The sequence below is a fragment of the Cynocephalus volans genome, chromosome 14, assembly GCF_027409185.1.
Source record: "Cynocephalus volans isolate mCynVol1 chromosome 14, mCynVol1.pri, whole genome shotgun sequence".
NCBI classification, from domain to species: Eukaryota; Metazoa; Chordata; class Mammalia; order Dermoptera; family Cynocephalidae; genus Cynocephalus; species Cynocephalus volans.
Genome location: NC_084473.1, coordinates 21,516,668 through 21,532,068, shown reverse-complemented (window position 1 = coordinate 21,532,068; position 15,401 = coordinate 21,516,668). Strand labels below are relative to the sequence as shown.

Here is a 15,401-nt window from a genome sequence, read left to right as displayed (position 1 = left end):
TATGCCATATGGCATACTTGTACTTTTTTGTGAATTGCAGGAAAAGCAATTCAAAACCAGACATTAAATAGACCCATAAGAAATTATTGACAAATTAAGGAGCTTCTGAAGACAGGTTTGAACACATACGTTCCAAAAGGATTTTCCTAGGTTGATATCCACAAGCCTTTTCCATTGAGAGAAATATTTTATAATATTATTGTATAATAATTTGGCAAGCTGTTTCTATGTACATCTGCTTGAATATTCTTAAAGCATGCCATATTACAAAAGTAGTCTGGTGATTCATACTTATCCTCTTTTCTTTAATACTTTTACATGTTTTATTAATGGGGAAGAACTCCTCATAATGAAGAAAAGTATCTGAATCCTGAAAACACCCAGATGGTTTTACCTTATACATCTCAGGTTTCTGCAGATTTTGTGGATGGCTGGTGGAGCTAATTTGCTTTACTTGTGGACTGGGGCTCATGTTCAGGGGGCCACTCAGATACTGTTCCATCAGCACTGTGAAAGTAAGATAATGATGTCACAGAAAAACTGGTTTCATTTTTTGATCGTTCTACTCTTGGGAAATATGCCCTTATATTAAACCAAACTAGGCCCCCACCCCCAGCACTTCTACCCTGGAGGACTTTGTAATTCTCACCATTTTCCATGAGGCAGCCATTTGTGGTCAAACTTGCTTACAAATTATTGATCCTCTTTAAACATGGTCCTCTGAACTAACGCAATACTCTGAATATGGCCTGACCAAATCAGAGGACAGGGCTTATCACATTCCATTTTCCTAACAGAAATACTACAGTAATTCACAGACTGCCTCCATCTCGTCAAAAGATATTGCCTACTGTTGCCTAAAACTCGACTCACTAAGATCAAGATAATCGTAAGTCAAACAAGATCTTGACTGAAGATCACTAATACTTATTAATATTTTCTGTCTCCTCAAATATTTATACCTAGACATTTATATTTAACCTTATTATATTCCAATAGCTGTTTCTCATTTTAACTATTTAAAGTACAGTTTTCCTTTAAAAACTACTTAGGTTTTCTTGGTTATAAAAATGAACACTTTTACTAAAAAAGAATGAAAAAGTTAGAATAAAATTTTTTAAATGCCTAAGTTACCACCATTGCAATTATGCATGTAACAGTTTTATTTTATTTTTTATTTTTTAATTTAATTTTATTTTCTCAATATACAATGTGGTTGATTATCGTGGCCCATTACTGAGACCTCCCTCCCTCCTCCCTCTCCCCGCTCCCTCCCAACAACTTCATATCTGTTTGCTGTATTTACTTATTTATTTATTTACTTTTAGCTCCCACAAATAAGTGAGAACATGTGGTATTTCTCTTTCTGTGCCTGACTTGTTTCACTTAACATAATTCTTTCTAGGTCCATCCATGTTGTTACAAATGGCAGTATTTCATTCTTTTTTATGGTAGAGTAGAATTCCATTGTGTAGATGTACCACATTTTCCATATCCACTCATCTGATGATGGACATTTGGGCTGGTTCCAACTCTTAGCTGTTGTAAATAGTGCTGCAATGAACATTGGGGAACAGGTATACCTTCGACTTGATGATTTCCATTCCTCTGGGTATATTCCCAGCAGTGGGATAGCTGGGTCATATGGTAGATCTATCTGCAATTGTTTGAGGAACCTCCATACTATTCTCCATAGAGGCTGCACCATTTTGCAGTCCCACCAACAATGTATGAGAATTCCTTTTTCTCATATGCAGCCTCGCCAGCATTTATCATTCAGTCTTTTGGATATTAGTCATCCTAACTGGGGAGATATGGTATATCTCAGTGTGGTTTTTATTTGCATTTCCTGAATGCTGAGTGATGTTGAGCATTTTTTCATGTGTCTGTTGGCCATTTGTATACCTTCCTTTGAGAAATGCCTATTTAGCTCTTTTGCCCATTTTTTAATTTGGTTGCTTGTTTTGACCACCCATAGCCAAAGCAATTCTGAGAAAAAATAATAATAATAATAATAAAGCTGGAGGCATAACAGTATAGCTGACTTTAAACTATAAGGTATAATAACCAAAACAGCATGGTACTGGCATAAAAACAGACACTGATCAATGGAATAGAATAGAGAATCCAGAAATCAACCCACACACCTACAGCCATCTGATCTTTGACAAAGGCACCAAGCCTGTACACTGGGGAAGGGACTGCCTCTTCAGCAAATGGTGCTGGGATAACTGGATTGAATCAATATGCAGGAGAATGAAACTAGACCCATACCTCTCACCATATACTAAAATTAACTCAAAATGGATTAAAGAATTAAATATACATCCTGAAACAATAAAATTTCTTAAAGAAAACATAGGAGAAACACTATGTTTTCTTAAAGGAAACATAGGAAATACATAGTAGGGCTGGGCACAGACTTCATGAATACAACCCCAGAAGCATGGGCAACCAAAGGAAAAATAAACAAATGGGATTATATCAAACTAAAAAGCTTCTGCACAGCAAAAGAAACAATTAACAGAGTTAAAAGTCAACCAACAGAGTGGGAGAAAATATTTGCAAAATATACATCTGACAAAGGATTACTATCTAGAATATACAAGGTACTGCAATAACTTTAAAACACAAAAAAACCCCACATAATAGTTTTATATGCTGCCTTTTTCAGTTGAAATTACTTTATCAGTGTTTTATTGCATAATTTAGTATTCTTTTGGCACTTGATTTGGAATGAGTCATATTTGACAATATGGGTTTATTATAATTAATTAAATAATAGACAGTAAATTATCAGACATAAAATTCTTAAATCAAAAGGTATGAATAGTTGAGGGAAATAATCAATACTGCCAAATTAAAATTTATTTTCCAGGTGAATTTTTGCATTCCTCACAAGTGTACTTTGTTTCATATATGTGTGTGTATGTGTGTGTGTACATAAATATGTATATGTATAGACATACATAATATATAGAGAGTGGGTAGAAAGAGGGAGAGAATCTAGGTAGGTAATCCTATGTATTATCATGGTCTATCTTATATCTAACTCTTAACTGTGGGGTTGAAATTGGTATCTAAGGGTAAGTGGCACATGTCAGCATCAGAGTAGCCCAGAAATTTATACCTTGGATGTATAGGATATAAAGATTTTATGATATATTTATTTTATTTTTATTATTATTATTATTTTTTAAAAGATGACCGGTAAGGGGATCTCAACCCTTGGCTTGGTGTTGTCAGCACCACGCTCAGCCAGTGAGCGACCGGCCATCCCTATGTAGGATCCGAACCTGTGGCCTTGGTGTTATCAGCTCCGCACTCTCCCGAATGAGCCACGGGCCAGCCCAAAAGATTTTATGATATATTTAGCCTGTATCTTACCTTCCCTGTTTCTTTCACAAACATTTTTGGAACAAATGGAGTAATGAAAGTCTAAAATTTTAGTAGGATATTACCAATACATGAAAAGACTCATGTGTAAAATTCGTCCAGAGGTAACAAAAGTACAGCCTTTAATGGGATGTGGTCAAAATCATTGCTGTCCTTTTCTGAGAAGATAAATACCCCACTGAAATTTTGTTGGTGGTTACAAAACTTTATTTAGTGAGATCTAAGCATTTATTGACTACTCTGGGCTAGGCACAGAGATAGACACTTTATTTAGACAAATAAAAGAATGTCCTTACTGAAAAATAAGTAGTGATCTTTGCAGTAATATAGATATTGCACATAGGTCTATTTGAGAATCCCTGGGACACTAAGGCTTTTGGCCTTTATTGGTACTTTCTTTTCCTTCTTTAACTAACACCCCCTTTCTTCCTTATTCTCCTCTTTCTATTTTGTAATGACTAAAGTAGTACAAAGGGAAAATGAAAAGGACAGTGGGTAGGCAGAAAATGGACAAAGAGTTCTAATTAAACAGAAGTACACTCTAATGTAGACCCTTTCTTCAATGAATATTAAACTGCCTTTAGTAAAAACCAATCTAAAAACTTGGCAGCAAATTTTGCTAAGGTATATCACAGAACTTGCTTACTACAGTACATATCATTCCCTGCTTGCCACTAAAAGGACAGAGAGAAACAAACATGCTGAGTATAAAATCAGGTCTGCTCCCTAAGCAAACCAATGTAACTCTGTGAGTTAACATCACTCATTGCTGACTTACTGGTGAGAGCACCTTTGTTGCACAGATCCCGATGTTTGCAAATCCTAACTGGAGAAGAGCCAGGAATGCAAACAAGAGATCAAAGTTTCCAGCTCTGCCATTTGGAGGACCCATGGTCCCCAGTCATCAATTTAAGATTGTTATTTAAAAGTCCCACTTCATAGTTTCTATAAAATTGGGAACTGTCATCTTTCTCTGTATCTCACAAAGTGGCAGAAATTTTCAGAGAACTCAAGCTAGTACCTGGATGTCTCCAACATCTAAATGCAGAACATGGCTGCAGATAACAATAGCTTCAAACTCAGCACCTATAACAGTGAGGGAGATGATGAAGTGAAATGGACCTGAGTGAAAATCTGTTTATCAGGCTGCATCAGAAGTAGGCATGAGAAAGCCTCAGTATACCGTAAGGAACCAAAGGGCTGACACACTTCACATTTATAGCTGTGGAAACTAAAATGCTTTCTCAGCCACAGGGCCAGTTACTAAATCAAAGATTTGCACTGCACTGCACCTGTGTGCTATTAAGAGAGAAAAGGCTATTGGTGTAGGTGAGATGTGATGGGCAGGTGGTGGTGGTGGTGAGTAAGAGCTCAAACAGATCTTTCTCAGCACTTCTGTGAAGCATCAGCAAACAGGTCCTCATCAAGGTCATCATAGTGGATGATGTGGCCAAAGACCAAATCCTATCGAGAACCATTTGAGGAAGTAGGACTACATGAAGGAAACCAAGAAGGAGCAGCTGAAGAGGAAGAAGAAAAGCCACAGATCTCAGTGAGAACATTTAAAAACTTTGAGTTCTTAAAAATACAAATATCAAGTAAGACATCAACTCAAAAAGAAGGGGAATTGACAACAAGGAGCTCACAGGTGAGCATAGCAGAAGCAAGGTGTCGAAGGAACAGAGCAGGGTATAGCCAGATGGTTGGGGGATGTGGAAAGTAGAGACAGTCAGGTAGATAATTATTCCAAGACTGTTTTGTGGAATTTTATTTAGGATGAGAGAGACCTGAGGATGTTTAAATGATGATGTGGTTCAATCAATGTATGGTAGCAAATCATTTATTAATGGGTCAAATATTTCTATCTTAATTCTAGCTCTTCCGTTTTCAAGCAGCAGGACTTTGGACATTTCTCAGTTTGGGACATTGCTAAGACCAATCTCAGTTTCATCCTCTAAATGTGTGTCGGCATACCCTCAACCAATGTTTGTTACTTGTTTTTCTTTGAAGACATTGTAGGAAGAGGGAAAAATCAATGTAGCAAGACTTCCTGGGAGGTAGAAGGCTATAGACTCCAGAACTCAGGTGAATAGATCAATCTTTCAAAATCTCTTACACTGAGGTATTTAAGACAAAATAGGTACATTTACCTTTATGGGTTTTGATGCAAAAGATTTCTGATTTTTAATGGCATCTATTTTCTCTGAAATAAGAGGTAGGATGATCAGCTGCAAACAGGTTACAGAGCTGATGAATAGAAAGCTTGAGGAAGATGGCCAAGATTTAAAAATAGCCACTGTACTGAATGTGAGAAAAAGTATGCTGAGCAAACCAGATTGTCAGTCTAGAGTGCCCATTTGATGCTAGACAAAATACATCGGAAGGAACAGCAGTCTGTGAGGTTCTCTTTTTTCTTGAAACAGTGTACCTAGCTTGGCACTTGATTAGGGAAGGGTGACAATGGACTTGGTCCTGAATTAATATTCTGTGAGGTATATGTGAGAGAATAATAATAGACCAAGTGAAAAGGGGATAGTATAGAGTGGATGACTTGAAATCTATTCAGAATTTAGAAGGAAATGGTGGGAGTGGAAGGTGATATAAATAAAAAATAAAAAAGGAGAAGGGACAGACATATGGAGATCTAGGTCAGAAGAAAGGCAGGTTGAGATAAAACAAACTGGAGAGTTGGGAGGGCTGAAAGCTGTAGTAAAAGACAGGGATGTTTATATTTCATAAGTAGAGTTTTTCCAGTTTCTTCCTCTGTTCAGTTTCTAACATTGGTTGAGGGTATCCTGACACACATTTACGGAGGAAGAAACAAACAAAAGCTTTTGGTTTTAAGAACCAAGGGCATGATTGTGAAGCTTAGAGTCAAAAGTACGGTGACCCATTTCATGCTTGTTATCCTTACATAGTCATTAATAGTTCCCCTTTCAAGTTTCCTTCAACGAACATTTTATACATTATATATTTGTAAATCAATAAATAATATGTGTATATTAAACCTAAAAATGTAGACAGTCAAGACTACATTAGTAATCTATGGGCATGTGGAATGAGATTCCACTTGCACACAGATTTAAATGTTTTGTAAATAGCATAACCAATGCATACACATAGCCTAGATCTACATTGTTTATAACATAATTTATACCACCAACTCTCCTCAAGATAAATTCTACTTAGGTCTATTGAAAGTATTATAAATTCCAAATTAATAAAGCCTTACTGAATTTCAGGACCACTCTGGCTAATGTACTGATCTCTTCAGCCATTTGTTTCCTACTTACATATGTACACATGAGTAAGTCATGTGTGCCTGTGGATTTTGTTTTTGAAGTTTAAAATAACAATATATTGCTAGCAACTGGTATACAAATTTGGTGTGGGAAATTATCCTTCAGTTCTATTCTAAATTTATAGTAAGTTGGTTTTATTGTCCACCCCTGAATATGTACAACTATTATACATGGTGGAAAAACACTGGGACCCTAAATAAAAATGGTTATCTGCACTATTTTGCTGAAGATTAATATTTAAATATAAATCAAGAAATTAATCTATACAATTTAAGAGATATTTTAGAATCCTATGTTCTGACTCTGTCATTCTTAAAGAAAAGTGATACATAATTCCTGGGTAACTTAGAGACAAGTTACCACCTTTCAGACTAGTTTGAAAATAAACAGATCTCTGTTTATCAGATTTCTAAATTCATCTTTCTGAATTCACTGGTTTCTAAAACTTGCCTTAAGCAAAGTTAAGAAACCTAGGTCATGGAACCCAGCTCAGGAAGGTACTTCAAATGTCTCAGAATTGTTTTTCAACTTAGAGGAAACAATAGATTCCACAAAATCCTGAAATCAGGAGTGAAAAAAGGCCTGGTATATTAGTTTGAACCCCAAGACAACTCCATATTCCATTAGACAAGCTTAAAAAGTTTTTCTTGTGGGTAAATTATGGCTATCCTCAAAGACTTCTCAATTGACAACAATATCACTACCTATCCCTCATTACAGCAAAGTGGCTGGAGAATAAGTACATTTTTACTTACATAGTGCCAAATATAACTACTGATTTATTTTTCACATTGAAAGAGTAGTTTAAGAGACTCTTAAAGAGCAGAGAAACTAAAGATCAGAAGATTTAAGAGTATCTAAAATTAAAATATTAAATCTTTCACACAATTTTTTTTTTCCTTACATGAAAAATATTAAATAAGTTACACTTAAATGCCCTACTTACATATAGGAGGGTACTTCACAAGTTCATGAAAAAATAGAATTAAAAAATAATGTAAAGGGCTGAGTAGTTAGCGGAGTGGGTTAGAGCATGTTGCCGATAACCCCAAGGTCCAGGGTTCCATCCCTGTACCAGCCAGCTGCCAAACAAACAAACAAACAAACAAATAAATAAAAATATAATGCAAATCTTTCCATGAAACTTTTCAAGTACCCTTGTGTGTGCATATACATACATGTGCATATATATCTTCTAATCTTTATATACACACGTGTGTGTGTGTGTGTGTGTGTGTGTGTGTATAAAACAGATACTTCTCATTTAAGAGGAAGTGCAAATTATTTAAAACATAAGTACTTAGGGATAAAGAATGAGTTACATATCGTATTTAAATTATATTGAAACCTGCAAATAAAATATAAACAGAAGTGAAATTTTACTAAGAGGAAGGAAATATTCACTACCCACCTCCCGGGTAGGTAAATCACACAAAAGAGAAAAAATATACATGGGCCGAAATACTTTCTCAGTTGATACATGTAAAAAAATAAAAATAAATAAAAAGTAAGTTTTATGTTTTTTTAAGTTTTAGGGTTATACAATTTGAAATAAATAATTCTACTTTATGAACCAGTCAAGTAGGGAAATTAAATTAATACAATCATTTGAATTGGTTGCCTTCATACTAAGGCTTATTTCTCTATTTTTAGCTTTTTCGCACATGTAAAGCATGACATAAGATTCCCTGTTATTGCCATGAATAATTTTTAAGTTGACCTTAGCAAAGCACAAAGTTCTATAACACTAAGGAAAACACTACCACTCAAAGTCTTTGATGTTTTCTTGCCTGCTCTAAATGATGCTATTAGAAGCTGATGGCTGAGAACAGTGCTCACTTTCTTGGGACTGGAAGGTGGATGTGATTCTCTCATCACTTTCCTCACATGTGGCTCTCTGGAATCATTCACTGTAGGTTTTGTGTTTGTTTATTTTTTACAGTCAGGAACATCAAGGCCTTCTTCTGCTTGTGTTGAGTTTATTTTCCCCTTATCTTTCTCTTTATCTTCAGAAAGTTAGTTTTCACCAGCGGCCCAAAATCTGTTGCAATGGGGTGGAAGGGGAGGATTCATTTCACTGCATAACATGTATTTCCAGAAGTAATCTCAGGATCTTCTTCAAATGAATCTTTATCCCTCTCACTTACCTAATAGATATACAGGAACTTGAGATACCTTATCATCTTCATCTAAGAGTTCATGTCTTTCTTCACTAAGGCTACAAACTTCTGAGAGACTCAAATTCTACAGTGAATTGGTCTGAAACTGAATCCTGATCCAACCGATCACCTGAATGTTGACTTGCACCAGCATCAACATTGGGATTTGGTGGAGTCCCCGCCAATTTATTGCTACTGTTTCTTCTACAACATATTTCACTTATTACCCATAAAGTGAGGCTTTCATTAAAAGAAAAGAAAATACTACCAGATCTCTGCGGCTTTATCATTCACTAGTACTTCATCTGAATTTTCTTCTGGTCAGAAATCATCTCTTCTTCCCCTGAACTTCCAAAATACTCTTATGTCCTATAAGTATTTCTGTTTTTATCTCCACAATTAAATTACAAGTTCTTGGATGTAAGTTCTTAATCACCTTTTTACTTGTCTCACTAATTGCTCTTCTTCTAGATAGGGTAGATGTTCTAAAAATCAAACTAGAGGACAAAGGTTTCTCTTCCTGTAGTTCTTGCACAAGGTCTCTTTGATCTCACTGTCAAGCTTACTTGACTTCATTCCCAGATGTGCCTGAATCCAATGGTTCCTGCAGACTGACCACGACCAAGTTTCTGCAGATGCCTGTGCATAGTTTACTGTGCTCTTTCACAGAGAAGGTTGGCCCTCCAATCACATCCCCTAGAAGATCACTGAACAATATACACGTTGTTGCTTCTAGTCATGCAACAGTTTAGCCATCATATACGAGTACGGCCAAGATAAAATACAAACTGTCTCAGAAAGGTAAGTGCACTGACCTCATTCATCTCTAGTACAGAAGTTCTTAACCTGGGATCCATAAACGCCCAAGAGGTCCTCTTTTATACTATGCACGTCTTTTCGTGAACCAACAGACCTGAGCAATTTTAAAAAGCAGTGTTTTGGGGGTCTTGTTACTCAACTGGTATTTGCGAGGTGCTTGACGCTGACCTGTGGGAACCGCACATCTGCCACGTGGGGTTTTCGGCTCCTAGAGGAAGGGGCAGGCCTTCAACGTTCCCAGCTCCCAACGCCCCGGGGCTCGGTGGGCGCCGGAACGCACTGGGTCGGGAGGAGGAAGAGGCTCCAGGCGGCAAAAGCGGCAGGTCCTCCGTCAGAGGGGTTAGGGCTGCCCATCAGGCTCAACTTCTTGCCTCGTCTTCTTTCTGCTCACACTTGAGGACACCGGCCCCAAAAGGAGCCCAGCATGCTGAGCTTCCCGCGGGTGCGCCCCCTTCCGCCCGTGTGTGAGCCTGCGCGAGTGTGTGCGCAGGCGCAAGTGAGCGCGCATGCGCCCAGGAATCGCTGTCCTGCCATTTATTTGTACTCTCCACTACTCTCCATTTTCAAAATTGCCCGGGGTTGGATCACCCAAGGGGGTGCAAAATTGATGGCCCGATATTGAGGCGGGACAAAAAAAAAAAGGGGGTGGGGGTTGATTTAGAATATTCATAAATGAGTACACATTAATAAAACATAACGTAATTGGTGAAAGCTTAAAACTTAAACTTGTCGGCACCCTTTAGCCAGTGAACATCTGGGTACCTAACATCTGACATGCACCTGACATTCACAATGGTGAATGTACGTAATGCTACTCTGATTTGATTACCTTTGAAAGCCCAGGTTTGATTTCTTCCAATATTTAGCATATATTGCAAGCCTAAAGCGTTCCAAGTTTAAGCTGGAGGATAGAGCCATTACAAAATAAAAGTAATCCATAAAGTCTTATAGATCTCCTAAACCAATGATTCACACAGGTTTTCACACAAAATTCCCATTCATGCTAATGAAATTGGGTAAGTTACAGGCTGAAACTCTCCTGTACATTGATAGGTGAATAGTTCCCTGAGGTGCTTACTTAGATGAGGGAACTTAATTTTCTCTCCACTAATTCTCTCTGGATAAGAAGTAAGAAACCATGCTTTACAAGTTAGGTTTCTTTTTAAAGTAGATGGCACCAATTTAGAATCATTGGAGTGACTTAATCAAAAGCCACACTGGCACATTGACCAGGTCATTTTTGACCAGTCAAACCATCTTCCATTCAGATGAATACCAGTTGGCCTAATTCTTAAAAATTCAGTTTTTCTTGTAGCTCTGAAAGCAACATATTTTAAGTCCATTAGGTCTTGCTTCTTCAAGATTCTAGTAAAAAGAAAATGTGAAATTATGTGCAGGAACTAGTTGATAAGAAGTAGAAATTCTTGCCTTAGTATGTATTGAAGAGTTGTCACTGATTTAATTAGCTGCCTAGGGATGGAAAGATGAAATGTTGAGTTAGAAACAATATGAGGTTATGTAAAGGCTTATACAATGTGATATTACAGATATAATTAAGTTTCTGGGACAGATGTGCTATTGTGGTTCGGAGGAAAGAGGCAACTTTCAATTGCATGACGGTATTTTAGCTCGATAATACTCTTTATAACAAGATCAACTTGGTTGTGCACAATTGTTTACTAACACCAACTACATTTTCTATTAGTTTCCTCATTTATTATAACTTCCTAGTACATAAGTAGGACTATGGTTACTGTGCCATTTTGTAACTGACAAAGTGTGGCTCTATTTAGTAAGTTACCCCGCAGAAGAAAAGTGAGAGGCCCCCGGAAAAATATGTTAAATCAAATTGTAAATAAAATAAGCATGATGATTTGGGGCCAAAGTAATGGTGAAAATGATATCACAGAAAGAAAAGATTCCTATATGTCATTGAGAGTAATGTTCCCCATTTGATTGCTGATGCAGTTGAGACTTAAAATGGGAATAATCTAAAAATTATCACCTAAGATCTTAATATCAGAAGAATTCTAGTGTCTTGCCCTTTGATTAGTGATATTTAGAAAGTATCTTAACAGGGAAAGCCTCAAATATCAAAATATGTTTTTGCTTAAATCATGCACGAACATGTACATAGTTGTTATTATTGCACTGCTCTATGAAAAGTATTTGATATTTCTTATTTTTACTAAAGCCCAAATTACATTTAAGCATCAGTAAACAAATCTTGGCTAATTGAGTAGCTTTATCTGAGTAAAATAAAGTTTTCTAATTTATTAGACATTAAGAATCTGTGCTATTACACATGGTATTTTAAAAATGACTGGTCTAAAATCCACAGTTAAAGTTAGAGATGTCTCATTGATAGAATAAGTAAAATGGAAATCAGCAAGGGAGTAAAGGACTTGAAAACACAACCAACTAACTTGATCTAATTGACATTTATAGGATGAAGGGCAAAAACCCAATAACAACAGAATGCATATTTTATTCTAGTGCAAATTCACCGCTTACCAATACAGACCATATTCTGTGATACAAATATTTTAAACAATTTAGAAAAATAAAATTGCACAACATGTGTCTTCAGACCACCATGGAATGAAACTAGAAATCATTATAAAATTGCTGGAAAAATCTTCATATATTTGGGAATTTAAAAACACACTTTTGAATAAACCCTGTGTTGAAGAAGAAACAAAAGGGAAATTAGGAAACATTTTATATTAAATAAAAGTGAACACAACATTTAAATATTTATGTGATACAGCCTAAGTAGTGCTTAAAAAAATTATAGCATTAAGGAAGAAAGAAATGTTTAAAACCAGTCTATGGAGATTCAACCTAAGAAACTAGAAAAAGAATAGTAAATTAAATTCAAAGCAAGAAGAAAAAAGAAAATAATAAAGATAAGAACAGAAATCAGTGAAATTGAAAATATTAAATAAATAGAGGAAATCAAAAAAAACAAAATGAGGGCTTTGAAAAAAATCAATAATGAAATTTATAAGCCTCTGGTGAGATGATTAATTTAAAAAAAGAGAAGACACAAATTACCAATATCAAGAATAAAAGAGAGAACATCACTTCAGCTCTTACATTAAAATTATAAAGGAACATTATAAGCAACATTATGATTATAAATTTAATAACAGGTTAAATATACAAATGCTTTGAGAAATACAAAAAGGGGGAATTTTACTATATATAAACTTTATTTGAATAACTCTCACTTAAAAAAAGAGATTAGTCTATTCAGAAAAGTAAACAAAAGCAGTACAACTGTAATTAACACCAATGTGCTTTCTTTTTATAATGTTTTAATTTAACTGTTTTTTTTTTTTTTTTTCATACCTTAGCTCAATGTTTTTGGACAACATCAAGATTACACAATGGTGCTTGAAGTTCAGTCTCTCAATATTTGGAAAGTAGACATTATTTTAACACTTTTTTTTCCTCCATTATTCTACTTTCACTGATCTTGCATTTAAGACACTTAATTCATTTTTATTTTTGGATGCGTTCTAATACATTCAAGAGATGAGAAGATTTTGGATAAAACAAATAGAGCAAAGACTAAATTTCCTTGCCTGAGATTTGGTGACTCCATTGGACTACCTTATTTATTTATTTTCCTTAATTTGCACCTTAGGAATTTGACTACATTTTATTAAAGCCATAGAGTCTACATGGATTCATTTGGGGGGGGGGATTTTAAATATCATATTACTTTTTGTAACTTGTCCAAACTAGGCTTTGTGTGCTAGTGGTCAATCACTAGTATAAAATAAAAATGCTTTCTAACATGAGCATTAAGTATTAATTAAGTGATTAATTGTCCAATAGACCTAGGAAGAGAAAAAAATAGATCAAGATAGTCTTTATTAGTAGGAGAGATAATATAACATGATAGCTATAATTTATTGAACACTTATACGTGCCAGTGTGCTAAGCAATTTTCATTCATTACTTAAATTAATGCTCATAAAATCATTAAGACATGAGTATAATTCTTATTGTACCACAAGTATATATTACTGAAGACTAAGAAATATTATGCAGAATGAATTAGCAAAACTTAAGGGGGAAAAGAAGTCACCCAGTGTTGGCAGTGGGTATAGGGAAAACTATGCATTCAAACTTGCACTGTAGGTGGGAGGTTAAATTTGTAAAAACTATTTTATTAAGTAATTTCTAATATATATCAAAAACCACACAGCTGCTTTATATTTTGGTTGAGTATATGCAAGTCGAGGAACATACTCTAAAGGAATAATCTAAGCATCAGGGAAAATCAAAATAAAACAAAAATGTGATTGATGATATTGATTTGAGCAGTAGTCATAATAATTCAGAAAATAAGTAATTGTTAAATAAAATGTAGCCATATGACCTAATATTAAATTCAATATGCTACACACATACATATATATGCATATATATGTGTGTGTATATAATATGTGTGTTTAAAAAAGAAAACAGCATTATATCTACATATTGCTTGAGCAAAACTATGATCAAACATAATGCACACACTAGTTTACAAGTGACCAAAAGTTTTAATTTCTAACTTTTCCCACCACTTATGTTAAATTCTTGCAGCAGTGAATTGCATTCAGTGCCCCAGATAAAGCTGCTGGATGTGTCTTGATTCATGAACTTTATTTTCCTGGAATGACTTTCTCATCTTTCTTGCATTGGGTTAGGCCAATTTATCTTTTCAGATAAAAATCCAAGAATTACCTTTTCTGAGAATCTCTTTTTGCCCCCCTTCCATTTACATGACATTTCTACCCTAAAATCTGACACATTTTCTCTTTTTTAAAAAAAAAAAAAACATTAGTTTGTATTTTGCTTTTTTTTTTTTTTTTTTTTTCGGTGGTTGGCCGGTATGGGGATCCAAACCCATGACTGTGGTGTTATAAGGTTGCGCTCTAACCAATTGAGCTAACTGGCCTGACACATTTTCTAAAATGGTCTCTTCTAAGGCTGCTGCCTACACTGGATGCATTGTGAGCTCAGACACTGTTCCATTTCTTCATATTCTCAGGAAATTACAAGTGCTGGGCATGTAGAAAGCACCGTAAGCTTCTCAGGAACTGAACCTATGTGATCTGAGTTGCAACCAGTGCTTATATTATGATAGCATGATTACTTTAAGATAGTATGGTTCCCTTTTTCTCCATTTACCATAATTCTGTACTGTGGTTGTATTGTTTTTATAATGATCAAAATATACGCATTCAAACAAAATGAAATATGAAGCCAGTGCATACAATTGTGTCAATACCACTCTTCAGGGGGCAAATTGTAGAGCTATCTACAGAAATAATAGAATACATTTCATGAGAAACCTTGTGTTTATTTGAAATCAGGGGTCAAAAACTGAAGGAAACGTATATAAAAAAGAAATAGTGCTTGTCTGTAAACAACTGTAATGTGGTTGAAAAGTACATTAAACCATGAAAACTGCAAATAACATCAGAGACTAAAACTACAAGTATTGTTACAAAAACATGCATAACCGAGGTTAAATGCGCTCAGCTAATAAAGAAAGCTAGCTGTTCTACAACATGGAAACTAAAGAAGAAAATAATAAAGGATGACATTAAACAAATATAGATATTCCAGGTATTTTCTAGGAAGATTTCTTTTCATAATTACACAATTTGTGTACATCCTACTGCCACCATAGATATACAACACTATTTTGAATCTCTGTGGT

General features: G+C 35.2%; 1 pseudogene; it reads right to left on the bottom strand.

Annotated features, from left to right (window-relative positions):
* Window positions 1–8,288: 8,288 nt before the first annotated feature.
* LOC134362474 (E3 ubiquitin-protein ligase Mdm2-like) lies at window positions 8,289–10,184 on the bottom strand (annotated as a pseudogene).
* Window positions 10,185–15,401: the final 5,217 nt, after the last annotated feature.